At 37.9% G+C, this 12,865-nt stretch overlaps 1 protein-coding gene across 1 annotated transcript in view; it reads left to right on the forward strand.

Annotated features, from left to right (window-relative positions):
- The first annotated feature begins 460 nt into the window (after positions 1-460).
- Positions 461-12,865, forward strand: part of cntfr (ciliary neurotrophic factor receptor) — a 238,069-nt gene continuing 225,664 nt past the window's right edge. The window contains exon 1 of the mRNA XM_067432680.1: positions 461-695. The gene's annotated coding sequence lies outside the window, so the exon portion shown is untranslated. The remainder of the gene's footprint in view (positions 696-12,865) is intronic.

Genomic DNA, 12,865 nt, shown 5'->3' on the forward strand with positions numbered 1-12,865 from the left:
TAGTAAAGGCAAAGAGGAAGGAAATATGGCTTAAGAGATCTATTTTACATCTTAATAGTTTCTCCTAAACATGATGTGTTTAATAAAAGAGCAAATTGAGACTTTTGGTGATTTTCCTTCTATTAAAAAATCATTTTTAATCAAATTGTTCCAACGCTCTTTGTCATTTCCCCTAAGAAATTTTAGGTAAAAATGAACAATTAAATAACGCATAACCAAAAACCCCATTATGTGTCCTGAGCTATGAAAGAGCATTAGAAATTCCCTTTGGGTGGTTGCATATTTTTCTTAATAGTGCCCTGATTATTGTAAGCATATGTCATTTGCGCGCGTCTCTCTCTGGCAGCGCACACTTCCTGCAACAGTGGCTAGGGGGTGCATGTGGACAGAGGAAGCCACACTAATATATTCCTCACTGGCTGCTGTGAGCTGGTCACATGGGGAGCCAGTGCGAGTTTAAAAGTGCTTTGGTTTCCCTTCAGCCAGTGCAGTGTGAGCCTTTGCTTGAGACGCGCACACATACACACACACTACACGCCTTTGCCTAGAGAACAGCAACTTTCTGTACTGGAGCTGCTCTGATATACACACACACACACACGCACACTTTCACATCTGTGTGCAGCTACAGAGGACAAGACAGACATTAAGGAGCAGAGGAAGATAAGGCTAGAGACGGAAGCCAACGCTTTTAAGTAAGTACCTTGATTGAGTCTCTTCTTTATAAACTGTCAGTCATTTTTTAATGGGCGCGTTTTGTTGCAAGCGATTCATTTTTGATTATGTGCTTTGAAGGACAAGAAAGACGTGCAAAGATGGACTAATTGTTTTGTTAGCTATTTTGGAGCTGGTAGAGGCTGTTGAGATCAACAAATGATTGGCAAATGTCACCTAATGGATTATTTCCTGTTTGCTAGAGGTTGAGCCCAGTGTCACAGTGCTCATGTAGCCGGAGCGTCCCCGGCTCTCTGCACGTGTTAGAAGGATGCGAGCGTGTTAGACAGCCGCGCACCATACGAGAAATGTGATTCATGCAGCCTCGCTCCGGAAAGAGGAGGCAAACAAAGTGGCCAGAGAAGGAGACGGGGGTGAGGATCAGGGAACGGAGGAATGGGAGAGAAAGACGGGCGACCGAGTGAAAGTGGAGAGGCTTTGAAAAGCCCTGACACTAGGCAGACAATTAGCCCCCGCTTCTGTTATCTGTGCCTTTTCTGTAGCCGCTGCCCTGAAGGCGCGGGTCAAGGGAAGAGCTGACCCAGTGTCAACACTCCTGCATGGAAGCCATTATCAGGACCTGATTGATTAGTTTTAGCGGAAATCTCCTCATCTCCTCCTCCTTTGCCTGCTCAGGCTGCTGCTTTTTTTTTTTGTTCTTTGCCTGGGGTTGTATCTTGCTGCTGGTTTCCCTGGGTTTACTTTCTTCATCTGTCTCTTGGACTTTCGTTATCGGTAAATACCACGGAAACTTGTCTGGGTAACATTTAAAAAAAAACATTTAGGATGAAGAAACATTTTTTTAATTTTAATTTTATTTGTTAGCATTTTTAAAATGTTTTACATTTATTATTATTATTTTTGTTGTTGTTGTTTTTATTTCATATTATTGAATATTTTGAATTTAAATTGCCATGTGTGGCAATATTTAGCTTGAGGGTCTGTCAATCTATCTTGGACTTTATAAATATTAATAAATATATATTATCCTTAATGACTGTACAGTCATTTACAGTATACAAAAGTTTGTAAGGCACTTTTAATCTAGAAATTAAAGTACAACAAAGAACAGATTTGTTAACAAATGTAAAACAAAAACAAAAATACAAAAATGAAAAATGTTATATTGATTTAAATTGTACAGTTTAGTCATTTCTTTCGCATTATAGTATTTTGTTTGTTTGTTTGTTTGTTTTACAAAAAAAAAGATTTTGAAAAGTGTGTCTCCAAGCAAAATGTCTTACAATTACAAGATACATATTCACTTAGCAAAATCTAATTTCTTATTACTCGTGTTGAAATACGACCTGGACACATTCTTGACAGGTTCCATGAGATCCCCCCTTATTCTAGTCATCTACTGCTCGTTTTGACATATCGGGAAGCGAAATCCATTTATTGGTGGGTTAAAGCTCTTTATCTGTAACACAGGGACATGCTGCGGGGGTAAACCTCTTTCTCTTTGGTTTTAAAGACTCTGCCCTCCGCACATTAGCTCAAAGGGGGGTCAGCTTAACTCTGGCAGGGTTGACACACTGCCTTAATGACGCCCTGTTTCATGCCTTATTGAAAGAGGTGACTGAATGGCTGCCGGACACCTACTTTTCTTTTTAAACGAGGGTCTCTGCTTTCTCAGTGCAGCGTTTGAGTTCGTAAAGCCTTCACTGAAGGGGCTCTCGCTGTCATCTGAGCAGCCTACAGCTTGGCACCTGGTTTTAGTTTGACTCCATCCACACAAACGCAGTAAAAGAGCAACACGCGCCGGTCCGGGATCTCGTGTGGATGTAAATAAAACACTGCAGGCTCAATAAAAGAGTGCACGTGCTACGGCGTAGGCTTAATTGAACTAATACTCTACTGTTGGTAGATTAAAGACTTGGAGAAGCAGGACATCTTTAGGTACGGAATCACGGTAGGAATTCCTCTCGTGGGGCGTGATTCGAGACCCCATGCTCGAGTCCTCCGCTCTAATCTCGCCGTCCTGCCCCGGAGCCGTGTTTATGATTCAAACAGAAGAAAAGTAAAATAACACCAGCATAATATTTCCCTTAACATACTTACCCCTTGGATAAACATCCTTAAACAGATGTCAGAACGCAGGCTGATCACAGACAACGGGGGCTGCCGATGCTTTCTTCCCCAACATACACAAATTCTACAAATTAGAAGCTGGTGCTTGAGGAATCCGCCAAGAAAATGCTTCCCACTCCATGCTGCTGCTCTCATTTCAAGAGCCAGGACCACACTGAGATAAAATAGTCTGTAATCTTTATGAACTGATCTGTCATGTTGTTGTCATGCGTTGGTAATCCATTGCTTTTTTCAAATTGTGATTTGATTGATTTATCAATTTCATTTGCCTGTGACTTTTATGCAGTAAATAAGAATTTTCAAGATGAGCAGCTATGTTATTTTCTTGACTCTTCCAATTTAGCCCTTCACTGAGCTAACTAATGTGATGTTGCCACCATTTGATAGTGAGAATGTGGATGGCGCCAACCCCATGCGCTGTATTAGTATTCATTAAAATGCATTTAATTGCAAGAAGACTTGCACATGGGTCTTTAAGGAGAAATTAATATTTATGTCACAGAGATTGGATTAGATCACCATTTCCTGTAATAGATATCAAGGATTTTGCAAGACAGTAAAGCCCAAAGTACATTTTGGTTTTCAGCCAAAGGCACGTGAATTGTGATTCTTTTTTCGAACTGCGCGTAAATGTGCATTCAGCCCACGGCTTGGTCCGCAAGGTGGCGACGCTGGCTTTGAAAAAGTAACTGAAGAGACGGAACAGCAACGAAATCCTGGAGAACATAACAACAATAGACGCCCACATTAAGAGATACACGCGTACGTGGGTTTTTATCAGTCATAACATCTGGAGAGAAATAGTTAAGACACTGGGAAACACTTTTTTACTGTGCATGTGTCAACCGGCTATTTTTGTCCACGCTATGTGCATGACATATATTCGTTCCGTTGTACGCCATAAACATTTGCGTCAAAACTGAAGTATACTTTGGTTTTATAATGTAGAGTTGTAGGTAAAATTAGGTTTAAAAATACAAATGAAATGGCGTTTTGTTTTCTGTTGGCTGTGTAGTAGAATTAAATCACAATGACACAATCTTTGCAAATGAAGGTGACGGATAAATAAAAGCAAGAATCACTATGCAAACACATGTAGAAACATAACATAATAAATAAGGTTTTGAGTTAAGAACAAAGTACATACATGTTCTTTTAATTATAAATGTGTCTCTGATTTAAATCTATTGTTTCTGCCTGGGTATAAAAATGACACGGTATATGCTATAGATGGATCCATCTGCATGTCTACCCCATGTCTAGACTCATTTTCATGTCTGTAGGTCGGCTGAACAAGTGTAGGGATTGTGAATCCATTTATACATTTGTTCATTGACACGTTTGGGGCTCCAAGTCAACCTCTGATTAAACTATCCTTGCTAGTATGAACATTGAAATGCATTGACTGCACCCCAAACTGATGCTCATCTCCCCTCCAAAGGAGTCTTCTAAATTTGTCTCCGCTTTAAAATAATTAATCCCTGGGCTGCATAAAATCTAATATTCTGCATTTTAACCCAGGCCACAAAACATCCTCTATTACCCAATTGGACTATTCACTACCTGGATCATAACTTAACTCAAGCCTGTGAGGCTATATGTCTACACGAATCCAGATACATTTGAAATCATGGTAACACTTTAGTATGGGGAACACATATTCACTATTAACTACGACTTTTCCCTCAATAAACTCCTAATTTACTGCTCATTAAAGCTATACTATGTAACTTTTCCGTCCGCTAGAGGAGGCCTATTCAAAACAAAGGCGTGGTTTGATGACGCCAGGTTTGAGCTCAGAATCTTGGGACATGTGGTCATCACCTCACAACCGGTGGATCAAGATAGGACTCATGGGCAGAAATCATGCTCATGGATGCAGATATTAACATTACTGTAGTATGAAGCAGAGCAGGGCAGAGTGTTGAGGAGCTGAGCAAGGCAGACGGAGCGATTGTTGCCTAACACACGCCTCGCGAGCAGCGGGACTTTTATTATGACAGGACACAGTCGCCGGCGCCATTTCCACTTTTCCGGTCATGAGTATGAGGTAACGCAGCTCTTTTTATCATATTAGATATATTTAAGTGTGTTTAAAATGATGTTATGACGTTACTCTGTGCGTTCGCTCAGTGGCTGCTGTGACACACACTGCTAAGAGTAAAGCATTTCTGCCAAATAAAACAGAAACCAAGGGTAACGCAGATATGATGCAATTGACAGGCGACTCCCTTAGATGTCCCAGCTCCTTGGTTAAAAAAAAAAGCAATTTTCTCATAATTTACAAATAGTTGGAATAATTTGGGAAATTGTAAGAACTCAACTGAACAAAATATATAACACTGGCCTAGTGGTTTTTGGATATTTTACTGCAAAAATACTACATAGTTCACCTTTAAAAGTTAGTAAGGTCATTTTTGTAGTATATCATTTTAGGTATTGGGTTGGAATAATGGATGTAAAATAAGGTCATGCAGAATTATTGTGCTTTCTAAGTACTAATAAACAGCCTACATCTTAGTAATATGATTGTTAATAAGCGGCTAGTTAATAGCGAGAATATTAAAGTTAATGAAAACACTTATTTTTCTTTAAAGTTGGGTCTTCCGTCCACAATGAGACAGCATTTTTGTCTTGTGAAAACCAAGCTTCTTGTGGATTTTTTTAGTTTTTTAAGTTTTAGTCTTGATGAGAAAGAAAGATGCTTTGAATCATAAACACAATTTTAAAATGCATCCAAATTTATCTAGATGTAGCTTAACCTAACCTTGGTCCTCTCCTCAATGGCTTCCTTCCTGTTCAGTGACACTAAGGAGATTTTCATGGGGTGTTATAACAAAACCAGTTCCTCCATCCCAGACTCTATTTAAAGAGACATCTTGACCCTTTGCCATATTAAACACTGAATATACATTTGTTATTTACAGGCTGAAGGCCAAAAGAGCGTCTGCATGTCTGTGAAAGGTCAATGAGTTACGCTTGAAGGTAACTCGGGTCTCTGAACTTTCGAGTTTCGTTTACCGACTGCCACTATCACTTTTGCACCTCTAGATAAAGATTTAAACTGGTCCAAGGTCAGGGCACAAGGGTAACCCGTACCTCAAGGCGCAGTGCAAAATACAGGACAATACTAGGAGATAAAGTAATAACCTAAATAACTACCCTCGAACACCTCTAAGCGAAGAGCAACCCAGAAAAATGCTGGAGCTCTTCTTTGGCCAGGACGCAAGCTTTTAATCTATTAACTGCTGATCCTTAAACTCTAATCAATGCAGGCTTTTATATTTCCATTAAACGAGAAAGGGAAATGAATAAATAAATCATGCCGTCAGAGTGGCCAGCCTCCTTCACTTGGAAAACCATCACAGACGGACCTCTTCTTAGCGTGTGCATTGCAAATCGTGTTAGTGCTCTGGGGCAGAGTTATTTACCCAATTTCCCCCCATCCCCTTGGCTTTTTATGGCATGTCTGCATTATTAGTGCCCCAGCTTTTGATAGCAAGCACACTCTTTATTAAGGGAAGGGGGCTGCAGAATTCGGATGAGGGAGGAGGCGTTGTGTTGACTGGGAAACGTTAATTGCATTAGCATTCCCCATTTGGCCTCTGATTGGAGTGGACTGGGGAAAATGCCAGGGTACATTTCTCTGTTTACACCCCTGCACGAGCTACTATGAACCCTGGCAGATATTCAAGGTTGAGGGCCTCCGGACACGCCACATTTGTGGCGCCTTAGTCCTGAATGTCCTACGCAAGCTGCGTGTTTTTATCTTGTGAATTCGACAATCCTCTTGCCATAACCTGTTGATGGCATGGTGAACCTCATATGTGAATGATATTTACGTATTAGAGTGGAATATGGATAAATGTGAAAATACAGAGGTTGACGTCTGCTAAAATGGTCAAGCGAAGGATCACATTGTTTAAAAGGAAACACGATGTGAAGCAGCGTGCACGCTAATCAGAATTAAGAGTATATGCTATGTTTTATAATATGTTATAGTATTATCTTGAATCTTGGTTCGCATCCATCAAGGAACAATATACTTCTTCGCATTACATTTAGTTTTCTCCTCAACAAGATTGCAAATTGTGTTTTTAAAATGCAGTTCAAGTACCGCCATACGTCTTAACAATGAACAACACTATTAAGCTGTCTTAATGGCAAGAAAAGACTGTTTAATATTGCATAAGTTTACCCTTTCGCTCTGCAGCTATTCGAACGGCAAACCTGAGCGATTAGATATTGTGAAATCCCTTTAAAATAATCTCCTCTTTTTATTCTTAACTTAACATGCTAGGCTAACTTGCATTGTCACCTGCAAGCATGATTAGATTTGGAGTGTTTAAAAAGGCTTTTAATTGAAAACGGTGGCTTTATTAACAGTGCTGTGAAGCCCTGCAGGTGGACTCAATCTGCCCTGTAATCCTAGCAGTCTGGGTGTGATAGGATTGTTTTCACTAAGCATACTGAATTAGCTGCGCTCCCTGCTGCCCACAGCTGCTAGTGCCTCCATCTAGGAGCTGTTTTCTTCAAGAGAAATACTTTCATCTCATTAATATGCCTTAATAATTGAGGCTGCTTTGGGAAATTGCATAGATTCCTTGAATGACCTTTGAAAGGGGTCATAAAAATTTTTTCTTGATCTTTTGAGGCGATGAAGTTCATTATATTGTAAAAACATAATGTGACTTGCCTTTTAAAAGACTGCGGTTTAATTTGCAAGTTGTAAAGTTACAGTAAAATAAATTATGATTTGAGGTCATTATTTTTTAATTTTTTAATTTAGATAATTAAGTCCCACTTTATATTAGGTGCCCTTATCTATAATTTATCACTTACCACTATCTAAAACAAGATAGTGGTAAGTGATAAATTACACTGGATAAAATAGCTCTACTTGTAAAAAAAAAATCTGTAATTTTGCAGCAGGTAGGCTAGCAAAAATATGTTTATATAAACGAACAGTTTTTTTTTTCCCGAACGGTCGGAATATGGTTACATACTGTAATATGCTTTTTTACGGGATAAGTTCCAGAATCACTGTTTATTGTATTTAATGACATGACATTGCTATAGCTTTGCAACAGGTTTTGAAGAAAGTGGCATAGCATGCTATACTAACTAGTATTTATGCCATGCATAAATGACCTGGAATAGTTAATATAGCATGCTATATTTTTTGCAATCCATTTTGCTCGGGGCCCCCAAATTCCATCAAACGGCTCTGCTAATACTATAGACTGTAAAAAAATATGGACGTAGTCTCCGTGACGTCACCCATAGCATTCCGATAAGCCGTTCTTAAGCTCAAAGAAGGGTCAAGCTTGCCGTTGCCATCTTGCGAGCGAGTCATCTCGTGTCACTTCCGGATAACAGGAAATGGGCAAAAAGGTGGGATGTGGGCGGAGCTTAGGTGACGCAATGACTATAGACGGCGGATAAATGGCTATCCACCTGTTACTCAAAGTAACTACACCCTTAATTATGCAGAACTTTAAGGCTTTATATAACGTAAACAAATGAGTTTTAAAAAATTCACCCCCCTCACAGCAGTCATGTAGGTCAAAATTAGCCGTATAGGCCAAAACCACAATTTGTACCAGGCTGTAAACATGTTTTTTTTTTTTTTCTGCTGTAAAGTTGGGAATTTTAACATGGGGCTCAATGAGATTCTGCTCCCTTCTGGAGCCTGTCCCTAGTTGCCAGTCGATGAATTGCAAATTTACATTACTTCCGTATTGGCTTCAAGAGAGATCGCGGGAGGTTGCCGCTTGGCTAATACTACTAAACAATTATAAATGTATGTAGAATTGAGAAGCCCTTGTTATTAGCGACACCTGTGGCCGTTAAGTGAACTGCAGCCAGCAACAGCAGCTGGAGCACAACAAGGCTGTACAAGAGACTAAACGTGATCTAAGGTCCTGATATACTCAAAGCGAAGTTCTTTTTTTTTTCTTCTTTTTTTTAAGTAAAAAGAAGTTGGACATACCTTTGCAGCGATACTGTTCATGCGGACATCCCGACGCTGTGAAATTTAGATGAATATGTAAAGATGTGCCTTCTGGTTTCATCTTAGAAACAAAATAAACACGCAACAAAAATGACAGTGCGAGAAAGCAGCAGTTAATAAAGCACCTGATTATAGCGATGTGGACATGTTTGCACCAGCTTTGCCTCGTGTCAACAGATGAGGTCATTAAAATTACACTGTTAGTATAATTAATTATAAATATTCAAGACTATAAGCTATATCTGGCTATGTGAGACTATAGTCTAAAATGAATCACTTTTCATTGCATTATCCAAGCTTTGTGAGCATTCATTTTTTATGTGTCATAGTATGGAAAAGAGCCTCTCGGGCACAAACGTTTATTTTTCGGGGAAAAACGTCACAAGTCCTAAGCATAAAAATCATTCTAAAGGCTTTTACAATCTGTTTCGTTTCAGGCTTTTCACACATTGCAAATAAATAATAGTTAATACAAGGAAATTATTTTTTAAGATGTTTGCTGTTGTATAGTTCCATCATAATCATTTAATGCGATGTTCTAGTACCTTCATAAATAATTGCTTGACATACAACAATTCACAGATATATATTAAACTTTGAGTAGCTCTGAAAGCAATGTATTTCACTTGGCAGGCTTGGCACAAGTAAAATCAATGGCATCAAAACACAGCATATGGATGATAAACAGTACTGACGATATGTTTGTCATGTCAGTAGCCCACATCTATGAGCTAGCCGGATGTCCAGGTGGCTTAACTGCCTACTTAATGAGCACCAAATGACTATATCTCATCACCAGATGGCAAATGTTAAAAAAAAGTCATTTATTTGAGTCTCTTTGCGGCGTTTTTTAGAAATAATTGGACTGTGATTACAGTGAAATGTCACGCTGAGTACCCTGACATCATCAGGCTGACGATATTTTCAAAATGAGGACCCCCCTGCTGTTTGCTCATTAGGGTTTTTTTTCTAACTAGCATGGCTTCACTCTGTAGGCATAATTTTTTTAAAAGACAAAACATGTCTACATAAATTATTTGTAATGCCGTACTGTATTCATTTTATTACCCGTTGTGAAATATTATGCAATGCAATAATGTACATCAATGACAGGGAGCCATGATCCACGTTTTATATGCCTTATTCCTTGTTGTGCGAGCCAGAGAGCATATGTTGTTTAAAGATGAATTGCACTAAAACGATGAACAGACTCCGTTTAATGACACACACTTTCATTTAGAGGTTCTGCTACAATTTAATACGGTCAGTTCTGTAAAATATAGGCCTACGCTTGGTCTTGGTTCCACCAGTCACATATATATATATATATACTATTATATTATTATATATCACTATTATATTATTATATATCACTATTATATTATTATATACACTGTAAAAAATTTTTGTTGGTTTTTGTTGGTTTAACTTAAAAAAGTAAGTAGCCTGGTTGCCTGAAAATTTTGAGTTTATTGAAATAAAAAAAATGAGTTGATACAATGAAGGACATTTGTTTAATAAATAGAAACTCAAAATATTTTTGTGAACCACAATTTTTTTTTTGATAAATCATGAAAAAAAGCATAATTTGCCATGTTTCACTGCGTCATCAGAAATAAAACACACACAATTACCCAATTTGCTTACAAAATCTTTTAATAATATTTTAATAAAGTTTGTCGAATCTTAATTTTTTTTCATTGTATTAACTTAAAATTTTAATTTCAATAAACTCAAAATTTTAAGGGAAACAGTTAACTTTTTTTTTCTAAATAATTTTTTACAGTGTATTATATTATATCACTATTCTACACATTTAAGAGTTGTGGTAAAGCTAAAACTATGAAATTTTATGAATCAAACATCTCATAAACATACATTATCACTAGAAACAAATGTAAATATCCCATTCAAGATGAAAGTATTATTCAATCAAGACATGTTTCCTTATACAGAATTTTTTTGACATAAAGTGTTCTTTGAAATTGATTTCTTTAAAAAAGAACCCTAGAGATTTCCTTGCTCGTTATCCTGAAGGAGAGAGAGAGAGAGAAAAAAAAAAAGATCCACCAATCAGGAAAAACAAACAACAAACAAGAGTTCAGCAGTAACAGCTCCAACGAAGCATTGCGAATGACATAAAATAATTAAGCTGGTCTACTTGTACTCTCTCTCAAAAAAATAAAAATAAATAAAAGTTCAGCAAAACTGTCACCGTTGAGCTTGATTTTCATCATCTTTCACTGCGTAGTCTATTGATTCTTAGCCTCTTTGAACTTTGGACTGAACAAAATAAATGATTATTTACTGTTTCATCTCATCTTAATCACCATAATGAAGTAGGGCAGTATAATTTGAAGTAGTTAATCTGCTTAGAGAAACAAGCTTCTCTACGTCTCTATAGTCATAATTATTCCTTTTTCACTCCATAGGGAGGCAGTTTCCTTAAGACGTTCATTAATTATGACACAAACCATAACTCTTATCTTGTAAATAGTTCCCCCACATATTCCCGCTGATTTCCTGTTTCTAAAATGAGCAGGATTTGCATGACAAATGCTTAACACAGGTGGAAGAGGAAATCTGGGGTGAATTCATAGCCTTCTTGCAAAACCCGCACTTGTCCTTTTTATGTCTCCCAAAATAATAAGACATCCTGATTAAGTAGCGAGTGGTGAAGATTGCGAGGAACAAATGCGCTAATGGCCGCTGAAAATAAAACAGTTGACAAGGCTGCATTAAACTGCATGTAATTTAAGCGCTTTGACAGCTTAGGTGCTGGTGTTGTGGAAAATATAGCAGTGTATAATTTACCTGGGAGAGAGTGCAGCCAAGATTTCAACCTTGTGTGAACAGTTAGAAGTGTATTTGAACAAAACTTATCAGTCTTTGTCAGCAGAAAAAGATGCAAGCAAGGGAATTTTGCCACTGGAAATTACACACATTTTTATTTTAAAACACGCAGTCTTTAAAACATGTTTGGACATTTCATATTCATATTCGACCATTCACCAACTAAAGTAGAATTTTTGGCCAGTTTTATCCGATTTGTCTTGATTTAAAAGGTTAGTTCATCCAAAAATGAAAAAAAATATGTCATCATTTACTCATCCTCAAGTACCGGTATGTATGAAAGTCCTTCTTCTGTTGAACACAAAAGAAGATATGTTGAAGAATGTCCTTCCTGCCTTCCTTCCTTCCTTCCTTCCTTCCTTCCTTCCTTCCTTCCTTCCTTCCTTCCTTCCTTCCTTCCTTCCTTCCTTCCTTCCTTCCTTCCTTCCTTCCTTCCTTCTTCTTTCTTTCTTTCTTTCTTTCTTTCTTTCTTTCTTTCTTTCTTCTTTCTTTCTTTCTTTCTTTCTTTCTTTCTTTCTTTCACAAAATGTGAACTAACTTAAAGGTGCCCTAGAATGAAAAAATGGAATTAACCTTGCCATAGTTAAATAACAAGAGTTCAGTACATGGACATCACATACAGTGAGTCCCAAACACTATTGCCTCCTCCTTCGTATGTAAATATTGTTTGTGAAAAACACACGGAAAAACAGACTATTTTCAACATAACGCCACATGTGACGCAATAGCGGATCCTTAGTATGTCCACCTCTAACATTTTGCATGTCAGCCCATGGTCATTGCCTTCCCACAGATAAAAAATGTCACAGTCATGGTTGATGTTTATTTACAATCGGATACCACAACAATTTAATTCAAAGTTGTTAGTTTTCTCGGCCCATTTCACCATGGAGAGTTTTTCTAACCTGGGGCCTTTATTTAAAGTAAATCCTGATTAATTTGAATGCCATTCATGTCCATTCATCCCATAAATAGGATTCCAACATGACATGAAAATGAAATGAGTCATATGGAATGGCACACAAAAAATATAAACATAGGAATCATGCCAATGCTAAAGGAAACAGTTGGTTAGCATGCATGAAAAACCCGCAGATAACCTAATTGGCAAGAGCTTGATTTTCCCCACTCAACATCTCGGCTCTCAGGTAATCAACTGCACATTCAAACACATGCAAGTTATGATGCAGAAAC

This window comes from Pseudorasbora parva, chromosome 23 (genome assembly GCF_024679245.1).
Source record: "Pseudorasbora parva isolate DD20220531a chromosome 23, ASM2467924v1, whole genome shotgun sequence".
Classification (NCBI taxonomy): domain Eukaryota; kingdom Metazoa; phylum Chordata; class Actinopteri; order Cypriniformes; family Gobionidae; genus Pseudorasbora; species Pseudorasbora parva.